Source organism: Hemicordylus capensis, chromosome 6 (assembly GCF_027244095.1).
Source record: "Hemicordylus capensis ecotype Gifberg chromosome 6, rHemCap1.1.pri, whole genome shotgun sequence".
NCBI lineage: Eukaryota > Metazoa > Chordata > Lepidosauria > Squamata > Cordylidae > Hemicordylus > Hemicordylus capensis.
Window position 1 is genome coordinate 22,422,578 of NC_069662.1, and position 16,468 is coordinate 22,439,045.

General features: G+C 49.2%; 1 protein-coding gene across 4 annotated transcripts in view; it reads left to right on the top strand.

The window, feature by feature from the left end:
- Nucleotides 1–16,468, top strand: part of FLT3LG (fms related receptor tyrosine kinase 3 ligand) — a 123,415-nt gene that overhangs the window by 53,247 nt on the left and 53,700 nt on the right. The window contains exon 1 of one of the 4 annotated variants that reach the window (XM_053262533.1): nt 15,624–15,856. The exons of 2 other annotated variants lie outside the window; for them this stretch is intronic. The gene's annotated coding sequence lies outside the window, so the exon portion shown is untranslated. Of the gene's footprint in view, nt 1–15,623; nt 15,857–16,468 lie in introns of those variants that run through there. One more of the 4 variants, XM_053262536.1, reaches the window with a different exon arrangement.

Below are 16,468 nucleotides of genomic sequence, written 5' to 3' on the forward strand. Positions count from 1 at the left end.
AGCAATAAAACAATCATGTAAAAGCCTGGATTAAAAACCAAGATTTAACAAGCTTTCTAAAAGCTGTGATGGAGTTTTGTGAAGTATTTGAAAGCTAATGCTTGATCAGAAAACTTTCTTGAAATATAAACTTTTCCAAAGAAGATGCCTTGTTGCATTGTATACTAAATAATAAAGATAATAACAAATATATGAAGTATTCACAGAGAGTCTGTGGGTTGTATATATGTTTGTAGCCAACAGCAGCCATGGGGTCCAATGAGGAGTAGAGCTCTTTATCCCTTTACTGCGGTCCCAATGAAAATCTTCCAAACCAGGAAACTGCTGATTAATGCAGCAGGGAAGTTGCCACTGGCAGCAATGACAGTTTCCTTGTGGGAGAAAAGGGTTAAACGCCCCTTCTCTCTATGCCCCAGCCCGTTGAACATAGCTCCCTTGCCCTTGTGGAGCTGCTGTTACAGCATTCATAGATAAAGCCATGTATAAACAAGGGAATAAAGAATCAATTAGTTGGGGGTCCAGCAAGACAGAATCTGTTTTCGGTACCACATCTACTCCTGTTCTATGAATTCATAGTAAAAAGACATAGCCTTGTTACCAAAGTTCCTTTTAATAGATGTGTATCCTTTTAATAGTCCATGTGTATGCAAAATTTATGGTCTACAAATGAGCTATGGGCCTAACCCATATAGCAAGAAATGAACACAAAGCAAAAACAACCAGATTCTAGGTCAGAATGGCAAAGATGCAATATGAGGTATGGTTGACAAGAAATGCAAGGGGTAAAGGAAAGGGCACATTAAAAACAATTCGAGAGGACTAAGAGTGAGCCAGGGAACAACAGACCAGTCAGTCTCACTTCAGTACCAGAAAATATGCTTTAATAAAGCATCAGACAGTCTGTGTGTGTGCATATGATCATGAGCAGGGTACCCAACAAAGTTGACAAAGGGTTAGGGAATTGCAGAGGAACTAGAAACTGGAACAGACTACATAGGAGCTGTTTGTGCAAGGAACAATATTGTCTATTAGTCCTATTGCAAGTCACAATAGTGCCTCAATGAGGCTGAACAAGCCACCTCTGGGCAAGTTCAGTTGAACTCCATTGAGAAAGACACAGAACTGGCTTTGCAGTAGCAAACATGAATTGTCCCCCTTTGCTAAGCAGGGTCTGCTTTGACAACTTACCAGCACAGCAGTAGCAGCTATTCAGGATTTCAGGATCATCTGACAACTGATCCACAAAACTTTGAAGTTAGATTTCAGTTCTGAAAATCAAATATAGAATTGTGAGATGAAAATCCAAATTTTGAAATATGAGAACTTGCAGATTTTGGAATGTATATAATAAATTTATATTACTACTACCACCACCACCACAGAATAGCGTTTATATAATACAACACATGCATTGAATAAAAATTACAATTATCCCAGGGATTGTTTTGCAACCTAAGAAGATCTAGCAGAGATAATAATCACCTTTCTACCTGGTGTCATCCCAAAGTTGTATTGCCACAATCTTATCAGGAAGAAACAATTGTTGGAACGATTTTGGTCATCCAAGGAGTCACTTCATGACTGCCTCTTTTAAAGCCTGGGGGAACACCCATCCACCCGGCATTTGCTGAAGCCTTCAGAGGAGTCTTAAAGACCAGCCTGGCTTTTGATATCTAGTTTTTAGTTTTAATGAGTTTTATTCTGATTTAAATATGTCTTAATTTTAATTGTTTTATTATGAGTTTTTTATTTTAATGCAAACTGCCCTGAACCACTTTAGGAAGGGCGGTATATAAACTGAATAAATAATTAAATCAAATGCACATAAGATTCTTAGACAAAGGCTGCAAGAAATATGCACATAATAGAGAGTAAACCACTGAACTAAAAGGAATAACTTCTGAGTAAAACAGGCACAAGATCCACCTGTCTCAGGTCCTTAGCATGTTAATGTCTGAAATGACATTAGAACCAGGGACTTTTATGTTTATGTTCTGTGATGACTCACTGGCAAAAGAAATGCTCACTGCAGTTGCTCAGAGAGGCATTCACCTCTTCAACTAGATTTTACTAGTCTACTACAGCTGCTGTTAGACTACAACAACCAACTGCAAGATCAACAAGAGCTGGAGAGCCTTAGATTAGCCAAAGCTGGCTGTAGTTTAGGGGTTCCAAACCGGTGGTAGTCTAGATCAGGGATTCTCAACGCTGGGTCCCCAGATGTTATTAGACTTCAGCTCCCATAATCCCCAACTAAAGGCCACTGGGGCTGGGGATTATGGGAGTTGAAGTCCAAAAACATCTGGGGACCCAACCTTGAGAATCCCTGGTCAGATGTTGCTGAACTACAACTCCCAGCATCCCCAGCCACAATAACGTGTAGCTGGAGATGATGGGAATTGTAGTTCAGCAGTAGCCAGAGTACCACAGGTTGGGAATCCCTGCTCTAGTTGAAGGGCTTCCCAAATCAAGGGCAAATAAATACATAAGCTTCTAAGCACATTAGGGCCCCAACACTTCTCCTTTTACACGTTAAGAACTGTGTAAACAGTAAACAGTAAACCCTTCACTGTTCCGGCACAAATACCTCTCTGGAGAGCAAAAAAAGAAAAGCCAGCTTTGCAGCCAGAATTAGAAACGTTATTTAAACTATAAAGCAGATGTGAATGTGGCTGCCTGCTGCTGGTTTGGATGATGGCAAATTCGAAGGGGGAAGAAGAGGCAGGCGGGCATGCACAGGGGAGAAGCGGTCTGGTTGTTCCCTGGCTGGGCAGGCCCAGGGCAGCTCTCTGGCCACCGGGGGCAGAGGCAGGCACGCGCACAGCAGAGAAGTGGCCTGGCCATCTCCCTCCCGGGCGGGCCCAAGGCAGTGCTCTGACGTCCGGAGCGCTGTCCTGGGCCTGCGCACCCAAGGGATAGCCAGGCCACTTCTCTGCCACCGGGAGGGAGATGGCTAGGCCGTTTCTCCGCTGCGCCCATGCCCACCTCTTCCCCCAGCAGCCGGAGTGCTGCCCTGGGCTCACCCGGCCGGGGAAGAAGCAGGCTAACAAGAGGTCAGGCCTCGAGGAGGTTCGCCCAGGCAGGAGCATAGCAAGGTTGGAGGGGGCCCAGAGACAAGATTTTAAAATGGGCCCCTCGCTGATACACACACACACACAAACACACTTCACAATATATAGTGCACTCACATCCCCATTATGAATACGGTGAATATCTAGTTCACATTGAATCTAGTTTTTTACTCTCTGCTCCTGCCGATCTCCAAGAGACTCAACATAATTCATAGGGGGTACAACATGGGCGGGTGGGGAGTCATGTGATGTGCCTCTGGGGGGCCCCTCGAGACAGTGGGGCCCCAAGATGACTGCCTCCGCTTGCCTAATGTTAGTTACGCCCCTGCGCCCAGGGCAAGGGTGAGGGATTTGGTCAGGGCTTTGGGGAGGTTCACGGGGGGAAATGGAGGGAAGCGGCAGCTTGGGGAAAATGTTCCCAGCCAGGGAAGAATTATGCCCGTGCCCGGCTGTGGGAATATAAGTGAAGTTTGTGAGGCATAGTGCAAGGCAGATTTGGCTCTGGCTAGAGAAGAAGCCATCATTTTGCTACTAACAAAAGTGGGGAGGGGGGACCAGAGCAGCCACCGGGGAAGAATGCAAGCAACATTCAACAGTAAACTTGTTTAACCTGAAGATAAATAAACAAAAATAAATATTGACTTTGGTCTCTCTTATTTTCTCTGGAGTAGAGCAAGCTTACACACAGCACTGAATCAGAGAGTAAACTATCACTCACGCTGCTGTGTGCAAAATGGCGATTGCCGCTCTCTTCCTTTGGAAGACAAGGACTTCCCCCGGCCACACTGATTGGTAGTCAGAGCAGCCATCAGCACAATGTCTTCCAAATGGCTTTTTAGGGCATTTGGAGCTCCGCCCACCTTATGAAAACAAAGGCAGGCCTTGGAATTGGCTTCTGCCGTATGAATATTATTATTTGAAGCTATTTTGTGTGCTCTTATTGTCATGGCCCAGACCTCTGAGTCAGAAGAGTCAGAGGAGGAGTGGGAGGACTTGGTTGGGAGTACAGGCTCAGAAGCACAGCAGGAAGATTTGGCTGTGAGAACAGACTCTGAAGCTGAGCTGGACTGGCAGCAGACAGAGGAATCTGAACAGCTGGCAGAGATGAGGGCTGAGGAGACTGATCAGGAGGAAGCTGGAATTTCACCTGTGTTGAGAAGACGTCTCAAGAGAAAGGCTCAATGGGAGACACACAGGTGCAAGATCTCACAGGAGAGGAAATAGAACTGCTGAGTCAGGAAAACCTGATTGGCTGCCGGTTATCTTGAGCCCTATATTAAGCAGACACTGTTCTGGGAAAGATTACTGTCAGCAACGTTGCCTATTGCAGTCAGTGTTTGTACTTAAGAATTATTCAACCTTTCATGTTTCAGCCTGTCCTTGTTCTGTTCATTTCTTGCTCTGTTATTTTCAATTATTACTCAGTTATCATAGAGGGGGGTACCTAGTTTAGTTAAAGGGACAATTTTGTTTATGCTACTTTTTCTTTGTGAGTCTTTTTCCCTTTCGTTCGTGCAGCTAAGCTGCTACTTTTATCTCCAGACTTTCTATTTAACTCCCAGAAGTAGAGCTGAAGGGATTATACATTCCTGTCAGGTCAGCCGAGCCAACAGATTTACGACACTTATAGGCGTTTAAGCAATTTTACTATTGGCGCCCACTATATGTCAACACTGCAGCCAAGATACAGGCAGGGAAGTAGCAGGGCTGCAGTAACTGAGCCAGTCAGATCTAAAATCACAACAAAATGGTTGACAAAAAAAATTTTTTTTGGGGGGGGACCATTTTTATGAGAATTTTTTGGTCTTTTTGCCTTTTGGGGGTGGGTGGGCGTTGCCAATCCTGCCCTAAAGCAAGAGCCTACACACACGCGCGCACACACGGATGGGTTAGTGACTATTGTGCTGCACAAAGCGTGGCACACATTTTAAAAAAAACTTTTACCCCCTGCTGGGGGGGGGATCCACCACTGCCACAGCCCACCATCCTCCTCCCCCCGCCCCCATCTCCAGTCTCTCTGGGCTCTGTCTGGGGAGCCGCAGGCAGAGGCGCTCTTACCCCTGGACTTTGGGGCTCAAGTCCAGGACCTTCACACACCCTGGGGCCCCCCCAATCCTCTTTAGTCTGTCCTGGTTGGTGTGGTTTGTGCCTTCAAGAATCTACATGTTAAAAAATGATGCTTAACTTGCAGCAGGGGCTCTCCAAAGACCTTTAGGTCCAGGCTCCAAAATTACCTAGGTGCACCTCTGGCCATGGTGTGTAGGAGCTGCTACCTGTCCTCGTCCCTTCCGTCCTCCTCTGGTTGCTCCATTTGCAGCCATTGGGGGGCGGGTCTCCGCCACCTCCCATCCTCCCCTCCACCCCCAACTTCAGTCTCCCTGGGCTTTGTCTGGGGAGCCGCCAGGGAGGAGCTGCCGCTGCTTCCTCCCATCCTCCTCTCTCCCAAACTCCTCTCTCTGTGCCATCTGCAGCCACTTGGGTGGGGGGGAGCCACCTCTGCCTCCCGTCCTCCTCCCTCCTGCCCCCAGCACTGGTCTCTCTGGGCTCTGTCTGGGGAGCCACTGCTGCCTTCCGTCCTCCTCCAGTTGCAGCTGGAACTGGAGGAGAAGGAAGCCCAGCTTGAGGTGGGGGGGGGGTGGGGGGGGAGGAGATGGCGCAGCAGCAACCTGGCCGGGGAGATGGTGAAAGCGCAGCAATGCTTCCGTCCCAGTGGGGGGTATGGGATGCCAGGCTGCAGGGTAGATGGGCGGCAGTGTTGGGCGCAGCAGAGACTGCACGCCCACCAGAAAACTGCACACCTTATAGGAAACAGTAATTCTGGTCCATAAAATTTTATGACACCGTGCATCTGTTAATCTACAGTAATTACAAAAGGTTTGAGTGTATTTTTAATTCAAATCTGCTGTCACTGGGCCTGAGATTCTTTAACACCACTGCTATTCTGCTCAGCTGCTTCATCTTCTTCCTCCCTGTGTCAAATTTGCTGAAGGTGGATTCCAGTTCATACCAGGGGCGTATCTATGGTGCGGCAGGCAGGGCATGTGCCCCGGGCGCCACTTGAAGGGGGAGCCATTTTGTAAAACTAAAAAAACAAAATGGCCACCATGCATGCTCAAATGGCCTCTGTGAGGCCTCTGTGAGGCCCTAGGTCATGCCAGGCCTCACAGAGGCCATTTGAGCATGCGCTCTGGCCATTTTGTTTTCAGTGGCCATTTTTTTAAAAAAAATATTATTTTTAAAAATGGCCACCACACATGCTCAAATGGTCCCTGCGAGGCCCTAGAGACCAGTGGGGGGAGGGGGAATCTTTGCACACAAAAAACCCCACAGCCTTTAGGAAGCCCCCCAAAGGGGCTACAGGTTAAAAAAAATATATATAATATAAGACACTGTACACATATTCAGATTGGCGCTATGTACAGAGGATCAAGGCTTGTGAATACTGAGCTGAAGCTTATGAGCTAGGATTGTATTCATTTGATCTTACTTTGCTTCTTGTGATAAGTGAGTTAAATGTGATGCCTTGCTAATATGGCTATTAATGGTGAGCTTGTCTTTGAATCAGTGTGAAATCCTTAGTATTAAGGCCCACTGGGAGTTTCTTGCTCTCTTTCTCTCATTTTAACTGTCTTTCTGAAAGACTAGAATATATTCCAAGCAGTGACACAGTTTACTCTGCATATCCTTTAATTATTTTTTCAGAATATCTGGGGAAAGTCAAATTCTCCATTTATTTTTAAAACTTATGTAATGGTGATGCTACAATGCATAGTAGAGAATTAGACAGGCAATTCTGTTTAGTTTTCCAAGTACACCTCCACATAGTATTTGGGTATTTCATGAGCCCCAGCATACTGAAATTTGTAGTTTTCCAGCATTTTTTGGTCTGGCTAAGTCCACTGCTAAATAGTTTTTGAAATATTAAAAGATTAACGAGCCTGACTTGTATTTTTCAGCTGATATTATGGTAACGTTATCTGAAATATGGGTGTCAGATGCTTGGACAGGGGGTGCAATTTCAGTGTTTGCCCTAGGCGCTATTTTCCCTAGATACGCCTCTGGTTCATAACCAACAGCAGATGCGTTACATCTCAGATTGAAATCACTATGGCTTTTCCTCTAACATCAAGAACCAAAGCCAACATAAGCAAATAGCGTTCCACTGAAACTGATGTCACTACCGTTTTTTTTAAGTCTTCCACAATACCAATGTGATTTGAACTTGTTAATTTTTTACAGACCTTTTTGGCACTGGTGTAAGGGAATATTTTAGATTTCAGCTGTGTACACTGTTGAAACACAAAATACAAAGTACATCCTTTCTTTCTAACCATGCTAGCATTTGGTAACTGTATCTCAAATGAAACAATGCCATTATGATATTCAAAAAAGGTACTTACATTGAAGTGGGTGATATGCAAATATATCAGTTGGTTGATGCATGAATTAAAAGCCCCCTGGAATTATTGGCAAGTTGTAGACAAATTGAGAGATAAATGACTTGCCCCACACCTCTCTCTGTTAGCAGGGCTGGATTAAGCTAGTGCGGGGCCTGTAGCATATGTTATGAAGGGGCCCCAAATTTTAAAAAATGAACATAAATATTAAAACATAAATTATTTACTTACATAGTAAAGTAATTCATTTTTTTCATTTGCTATACAGCCAGATAATACAGCAAATGTCTTACACTTCAGTAATACTATTATTTACATTTACATGTTGTAGGTATCAATTTCAAATGTCAAAAGTAAGAAAACTACAATTTAGAAGTTACATTTTCTAGATTTAGCATGAGCAAATTTCTTGATGATATCTGAAATGTCTATTTCATGCAGAAGTTCATGTTCAATGTTCATTAGAGTGAGATTGTTCAATCTGTTTTTACCCAACATTTGGGAATCCCTGTTAGAGGGAACACTGGGGGTGGCTATGTAGTTATAGGTTGTTAATTATTAGGCCAAGTTTACTGTTTATTGGCAGGCATTTAACCAATTAAGCAATCACAACAACAATTTACAGCAAAAGTTTTTATCCTAACCCATCTCACAGGACTGTAGTAAGAATAAAAGTAGGAAGAAAGAATCATGCACACTGAGCCTCTTAAAAGAAGGGCAGGATGCAAGTGTCATGACAAAACACATAAATGCATGATGTGCATACAACATATTCATATTTATGCTGACGTTTAGTCACATGTCTCCAATAAATGCATCCCATTCAATGCCATTTATGCCAAACAGAAAGAGAAGTTGCCTACTAGCCTTAGCCAATATACCATATATGCAACCACTAAAGCCATTTCAAACTAGACAACAGGATGGTATATATGGAGTCATCCCAACTTCTTACTAGGATTTAATAATATAAACAAAGCAAACATCAGTCACAGCCACCAGCAGAATCACAGACACACAAAGTAATTTTATGCCAGATATCTCCCCATTCCACAAAACATCCCCCATATGCATTCCCCTCCATTTTTGCTCACTTTTTGAAATATGAATGAATGATTGGAAAACGATGCTTAGTTCGCTTTGAAATGAGATTGTTTGCTCAGCAGACTGAGCAGAACAGCAGCATCCAGAGCAGACAGAGAGCAGGGAGAAGGGAGGAAACTTGAAAGGGAAGGGAGCCTCCTGCATAAACTCACTGATTTTCAGCTTCTGCAACTGTAGCTTTGTTTCAATGCCTGCTCAGGAAGCCCCGCGTCCCTGCCCCCTCCGCTAATGATTAGCTCAAACTATTAGCTCTTACAGAACCAGATAATTGAGATAAGATAACAAGCTGTGGGGGGCCCTAGAAAACGCGGGGGCCCGTAGCATTTGCGACTTTTGCTATTACGTTAATCTGGCCCTGTCTGTTAGTGGCTGAGCATAGATTAGAATCCAGGGCTTGGTTCACATGTGCATGTTCACCACTTGATGCCTACAGCAGCCTGTGAAGAGTTACATCTGGGAATGGGCCATGAGAGATTAATAACAGACAGAACTTTTCATCCATCTTGCATCAATGTGCTTTTTAAAAGGAGTCAGGAGACACAGTCAGCTTAGAAACATAGGAAGCTGCATACTGAGTCAGACCATTGGTCTATCTAGCTCAGTATTGTCTTCACAGACTGGCAATGGCTTCTCCAAGGTTGCAAGCAGCAATCTCTCTCAGCCCTATCTTGGAGATGCCAGGGAGGGAACTTGGAACCTTCTGCTCTTCCCAGAGCGGCTCCATCCCCTAAGGGGAATATCTTACAGTGCTTACACATCAAGTCTCCCATCCAGGGCAGACCTTGCTTAGCTAAGGGTACAAGTCATGCTTGCTACCACAAGACCAGCTCTCCCACCCGACACCAACCCTTCTCGAGATACAGGATGCCCTTTAGTAATGTTCTCAGTGTGTCCTGCCTCCATCGCGTGTAGGGGGCTGGTGATCACGTGAAGTAGCCCATTATGATGTACAGATGTCTCTACACTCGTACATGTTTTTGCATGAATGACTGTACCTGAATTCATTTCAAAAGTGAGCCTAGGTGCAGGCCCTCAAATGCATGGTACAGATAAAAAGTGTACTGAGTTCAAATGCATGGTACAGGTAGGAAGTGTATCTGTGTTCAATATAACCTGTGCATAACTGTACCTATGAACTCCGTACGTTTGTCGTATGAGTGTTCAACATAATGTGTGACTAGGGCTTTAGTATCCAGAAATTAAGCGATGCTCACGACACGTGTGTGTATCAAGTCTGTGTCTAACACTGGCTTCTGCTGGCGCCAGTCCCATTATCTCTGCTGCTTGCCCTCTGCCAATATCCCTCCATCCTGACCACTTTGGCCCCATCTTTCTCCCAGATTCCCTGACCTCATGGATGCCTTTCTCGACCCCAGACTCCGCAGGGGCCATGTGGTTGGCCAGAAAGAGGGAGCCTGCTTTGCAACACTGCCTGGGGATCACTTTAGGGTTGTGTTGAGGTTGGCAGTTTGCTTTCTGATTTCGTGGGAAAGGACCGGAGTCAGATGAGGATAGGGTTGCCCACATTTCATTGCCAGAATGAGGGACACAAGCGGGGGTGGGGGCTGGCTGGCTGGGGTGTGTGTGCCCGGGAGGTGTATGCAGTGGTAATCAAGAGCCTGAGTATCACTGACATGTATGTAATTGAATTATATGCTATTGAATAATGCCACCATTGTTATTATTTAGAACATATTGAAGCTATACCACTTTTCAACCAAAAATATCTCAAATTAAGAAGCTGCCCCCCTACACACACCAGAATGAGGGACAAATGCTGTCCATATAGGGACCAACATTTCATCCCTGAAATGAGGGACATCCTGTGTAATGAGGAACAGTTGGCAACCCTGGATGAGGAAAGCATCCAAGGTTGGGGATCTCGAGGAGGGAAATAGGAAGAGAGGTCTCCAGGCTACAATAAGCAAGCTGCACCCCACATTCTGAGCCCCTCATGTCTCTTGCTTAATTAATTGGTGGAGAGGAGAAAGGGGAGGCTGACTCCATTATTGCTGGGGTGTGTGTGGAAAAAATGCTCAACGTCATGCGCTGTTAGGAAGGAAGTTAGACGTGTAGAGAGTTAAGGTGGGATCAGGGTGTAGCTATAATTGAACAAGGAGGGGGCAAATGTCCCTGGGCTCCTGAGGGAGAGGGGGGCCACCAGCTGAGTGAGGGCTTGCTCTTTGGCCTCCCCCATCGCATCTCTGAAGAAGGCAGCGGGATCGTGGGGGAGCAGAGCCCCATTTTCAGTTTTTATCCCAGGGTCAATTCCAACTTTCCCAGTCCCTCGGTAGGATGTCTTGGGTTCTCTGCAGCTATAACATGAGAGATGCAGTGTGTGGAGAGAAATTGTAGGTTATATGATGGGATGTGGGCTCGGACTGACCCACAGGGCAACAGGGCATATTCCCGGTGCACCCCACCTGCAGAGCGCCCCTGCACCCCGCCGCACTCAGCAGCAATGAATAGTCTCACCCTTAAGTATCCATTCTGCTCAAAACCCAGCGCTCTCCCCACATACATTCCACCGCCCTCTCAGTGCCCCCAGCCCGGCCCTGGGATGTGGGCTCTGGTTGCAGTAGTTTGGAGAGGTGGTGTAGTATAGTGGCTGCAAGCCTCGGGACTTCCCCTTAAGCATTTGAAGAGGCTCATTTTACTGAATTCTGGAGCGATAAAATAAAATAAAATAAAATAAAATAAATCAAGGGTGGAGTTGCTCCTCAAGCTTTTACCTGTCTGCACTCCTGCTTCCCCAGTTCAAAGCTCACCACTGCTGTGAATTCACTAAGTTGGCCCTAGGAAAGCTACTCCTTTCCAGCCTCAGCTGCAGTCTCTCTCTATATAATTCTCTTAGACATACCTGTCGCTAATCCCATGCGTGGCAGCTCTCGTGAGAGTTTGCGAGCGGGGAGAGGAAAGCGACAGCGGTGGGGAACATAAGGCCAATGGACAGGCCAGCGGACAGGCAGGGGGGCTCCTTCCGCTGGCAGGGCTGGCCCGTTGCCACTTCTGGTTGGCCAGGCGGCCCGCCACCACCTCCTCTGCCTGCCAGCCAGGCCAGCCCACCGCCTCCTGGAATAGAACTTGTAACATTCAGCAATCACAGTCAAAGTAGGGTTGAAACAAAGTAGGGTTGAAAGGCTTGAAGAGCAGCTTCATAAGAATTGGCATCTCCTTCCAAGTTGGCAGGAAAGAGCAAATTATTATATATTCTCTGGCCTTCAGGGCCCAGGCAATGAAGCAATAGAGCCTTCTGTTTTGCTGGAGTAAAATCAGGGCTCTGTGTGGTGAGGAGGCAATTGCAGAAATAGCACCTCATTTGTTTCCAGGGAAGAGCAGGTTCTCCTGGGATGGACAAGAAAAAAGGTGGTGGAGGGATCTGAGCCATGTTGCAGTGAGCATCCAGTGAACAACAGAGTCCAGGACTGATAAGGAAAAAGTCCCTTCAGGGGATGTGCAAGTCAGGAAGCTGGAGCAATAACAGAACGCAGCACTTCAGGAATGTAGGCCCAGTAATGCAATGAAATGAAGTTGCAGGAACATTCACAAGCTTTGCAGGCACATGCTTAGCTGGTTCAAAATCTCATCACCAAATGTGTTATAACTGCTTCCCTCACAAACATAAAGTAATCTTATATAGATTTAACTAAAGGTTTATTCATTAAGAACTCCATTTTCTCCTCCTTTCCCTCCTTTTTCCTTTCTGACTCCACCCACTACACTCTAGAAGTGTGCACGGAGCCGGTTCTTTGCAGTCGCAGGAGGCAGGGGGGTCGCTTTAAGGCGTGGGGAGGGTACCCTTATTTTCCTCGCCGCGCTTCCCCCCTCTGGCGCTGCTTCAAAAACCGCTGGCGCAGGGTGGATGTACACCCTCTTGCCGCTCCGGTCAGTGTAAAACCAGAAGTGGCAGGCGCACGGGCGTGCATCATGTACACGCATGCATGCCCACCACTTCTGGTTTTACACTGACTGGGGCGGCAAGAGGGTATACAGCCAGCAGTTTTTGAAGCCACGGAGGGGGAAGTACAGCAGGGGAGGTAAGGGCACCCTCCCCACGCCTTAAAGCGACCTCCCCGAGTTCTGTTTCTGAACCAGTTCAGCATTCTAGGAATAGAACACCGAACCATTTCGTGCACATCCCCACGACACTCTCTACAGGATCCCCACTGGGACAAACTTCTAAATAAGACATAAAAGATACTGGAGAGAATGCAATGGTTGATAGCACAGAAAGTCATCGCAGAGCTGTCCCTTGGGGGTGGGGGATGGCTGGGGGCAAATTAGCATGTGTGAAGCTTCATGGGGAGGTGGTGGTTGTGGGGGTGGAGTGCACATGTGGCCCACATGGGGCCGGACTTCTCCCACCTGCACGTCTCCTCCTAGCTGCATGCTCCACTGGTGGGAGGAGTCTACTCTGCAGGGCCCGTGTAGGTAGCGAGCAAGAGGGTCGGTGCCATTTGGGCGAGGGGGAGCACGCCATTGCCCCCCCTGCCACTGCTTCTACCTGCTTCTAGCCAGCAGCAAGGAGGGCAGGCAGGCAATGTGGAATACTCGCCAGCTTGCCCACCCTCCTTGCTGCTATTGCCTCCACGCTGTTGCAGTGGGTGGAGATGGCAGCGAGGAAAGTGGGTGGGCGAGCAGCCAGGCGTTCCCCACTGCCTGCCCACCTCCTCACCACTGCCACCGCCACCCCAAAGCAGCAGGCGGAGGTGGCAGCAAGGAGGACAGGCATGCACTCTCCATTGCCCACCCAGGGACCACCCTCCTGCCCACTGCCTCTGTGGCCAGCAGGGCAGGTGAATGAGTGGACGGGCCATGGGGAGGGAGCAGGGGGGCTGCAGGGAGGGGGCAGAGGCTGGAGATCCTGGGTCCCATGTGACCACACCCTAAGGAGGCACTTCGCTCACTTTAATGGGCAGGCTGCTCCTGAAAATACTGGAAATGTCTTAAGCGTGCAGCAGCTAGATACTGTCCTATAGGGCTGCCCCTTTGGTGGTGCGGAACTGGGGGTGAGGGCAGAATCAGCATGTGCAGGGCCTCGTGAAGAGGTGCTTGTGGGTAGGGATGTGCACGAACTGGTTAGTGTATTCCCAGGAGGTGGGGGTGAGGTTTCCTTTAAGGAGTAGGGTGGGTGCCCTTACCTGCCCCCCCGCCCCCTGCCGTTCTCCCCCAAAAGCGCTGGTGCAGGGCTGCAGCGTACGTCCTTGCAGCCCCTGTCAGTGTCGGACCAGAAATGGCCGACACACCTGCAAATGCGTACCGTGCACACACGTCAGCCATTTCCTGTACGACGCTGACAGGGGCTGCAAGGGGGTACGCTGCAGCCCCATGCCAGTGCTTTTGGGGAGAGCGCAGGAGGGGGAGGGGGAAGCACCAGGGCAGGTAAGGGTACCCTCCCTGCCCCTTAAAGGAACCCCCCCGCCTCCAAACCAGATCAAACACCGGACTTTTGAACTGGTTCAGCGTTCCAGAAAAGGAGCGCTGAATTGGTTCGTGCACATCCCTAGTTGTAGGAGAGAGTGCGTGTGCAGCTGCATATGGTTGGGGGAGGAGTCTCTTCCCCAGGGATCAGGGGTGCTGAGGTGAAGCCCGCCTGGGCAACCCCTGCCAACCCCACTGCCTCCCCGGGCGCCCCCTCACCATCCCATCATCTGCTCAGGCACCTTCATAAGAACAGCCCTGCTGGATCAGGCCCAAGGCCCATCTAGTCCAGCAACAGCATCCTGTTTCGCACAGCGGCCCACCAGATGCCTCTGAAAAGCCCACAGGCAGGAGTCGAGGGCACGCCCTCTCTTCTGCTGTTGCTCCTCTGCAACTGGTATTCAGAGGCATCCTGCCTTTGAGGCTGGAGGTGGCCTTTAGCCCGACGATGATGCTAGACCTCTCCTCCATGAAGTAATCCAAACCCCTCTTAAGGCCATCCAGGTTGTTGGCTGTCACCACATCTCCTGGCAGAGAATTCCACAAGCGGATTATGCGTTGTGTGAAAAAGTACTTCCGTTTGTTGGACCTAGAATTTCCCACAATCCTGGCCTCAGCAGGCAGCGGGCATAAAGGGGCATGTCGGGCGGGTGCCAGGCAGTGAGCAGCTGCTGCCCTCCTCACCGCCACTGCCTCTCTAGGCCTGGTGCTGAGAGTTCCTCTGAGTCCCTGCCTGGCCCACCCACCCCCCTCCAAGTGGCAGCAGCTGCGGGCGGGGGGGGGCAAGGTCCAGGGGTGCTCCAGGCCCCATGTGTGCGCTCTCCCACCTGCCCCGCCCCGCAACCACCCTCGCAGCCCAGCACCCAGAAGCGCCTTGGAGGTGGTGTGCGCGTCGGACTCGGAGAGGAACTATCAGAGTGCCCTCCTCGGGGCGGAGACTGAGAGAGTGCCCAGGGTTCCTTCCTTCGAGCCCTGGGCCCGCCCGCACAGGGTCAAGGGAGAAAGCCGCTGCAAGTGCCGGGGGTGGTGGTGGTGGAGGAGGAAGAGAGAGTGCTGTTGCACGTACCGCCCAGGTGGGGCCTGCAGGCCACACGCGCCTCTTACATGCCGGCCGCAGACATTACTGCTGCCCGGGCAGGCTGCAGGGGGCTGCTTCCGCTGGGTGGGAGAGGGAGAAGGTTCATGTGGGGCCTGGGGAAGCGCTGGGTTGTTGTTGCGCCCGCCCAAAGGATATATGCCTGGCTCGTAGCTCCCGTCTCCAAAGAAAGAGATGCTGGGACTCAAGCCAGCTTCCGAACCGGGATTTCAGCCTTGCCCCAAACAACCCGCTCTGCGTATGTTCAGAGGCACTCGCGCCTTTCCTGCTCTCTCGAGACCTCGGCCCCTCTTGCCAGCGCGCCGCTGAGCTTTGTTGGCTTGGGAAGGGCAGGAAGGAAACGGCTCGGGCTTCTGGGGGCAGCAGCCAGACGCCTGGGTCCCTTTTCTTCTTATCTCAGGTTGCCTGCTTGTGGAAAAGTTTTCCCGCTTGTAGCGGGAAAGGGGGTGTCATGCAGCGCGTCAAGGAAAACGGCGCTCGGAGAGGCCAGAGGGGCGCCTCCTGCCCTTCTTGGGCGCCATCCCTAACCAAGCCCAGTGCCCCACTTCTAAGCACCCGGTCCCGGACCCTTGGTCCCTCCTCCCTCTTCTGGTGCCTGTATAGTTTCACTTTCAGCCAGTTGCTCAAAAGAGGCTGCAGGGGCTCGTGTGTGGCTCTCCTACATCCAAGAAGGCACCGCTGGAGAAGCAGAGAAAGAGGCCAGGAGCCGCCTCCGCCCTCCTCCTCCTCCTCCTCCTCCCCCCCAAGCCAAACAGCGATCCTTGCAGGTAAGAGAAGCTTGCTCAAATAGCCACAGGATCCGGGTCATGTTTTCCCCCTCTGACAGTGTGTGTGTCTGCTGGTGTGCAGTACCGGAAAAAGCAAGTGGGCAACTTCCACTGCTTTCTCCCTGCCTGCCTATATCAGGCCAACTGAGGATAACAGTTAATGGATCTGACCCTTTCAGGTGGAGACGGCAGGGCCTGAACCTGGGACTTTATATGTGCAAAAACAACTTCTGCAGCTACTGAACTATGTGTGCGTTTTGCCCTCCCCCTCATTAAGGTAGCAAGTGCACAACTTTGCTTGCTCAGCCACTCGCTTCTGGCGGGGGGAAGTAACAAGAGCATACACCAGGGCTGTTTGTTAATTAATTCACCAATTAATCAATGTAGTGGCCGAAATGCTGCCGTTAAGAATAGCCCTGCTACTCATTGTAGAAACCTATCCTAGATTCCTCGGGGATGAGGCCATTACATAGCTCAGTGGTAGTAGAATACCTGCTCTGCAAACAGAAGGGCTGCTGACCGAGCAGTCCTGAGCCCGATGGACCAAGGTCTGACTGGGTAGTATATAGGGCAGCTTCCTATACAGACTTTGTCATGCATTCTAAGCCCCGA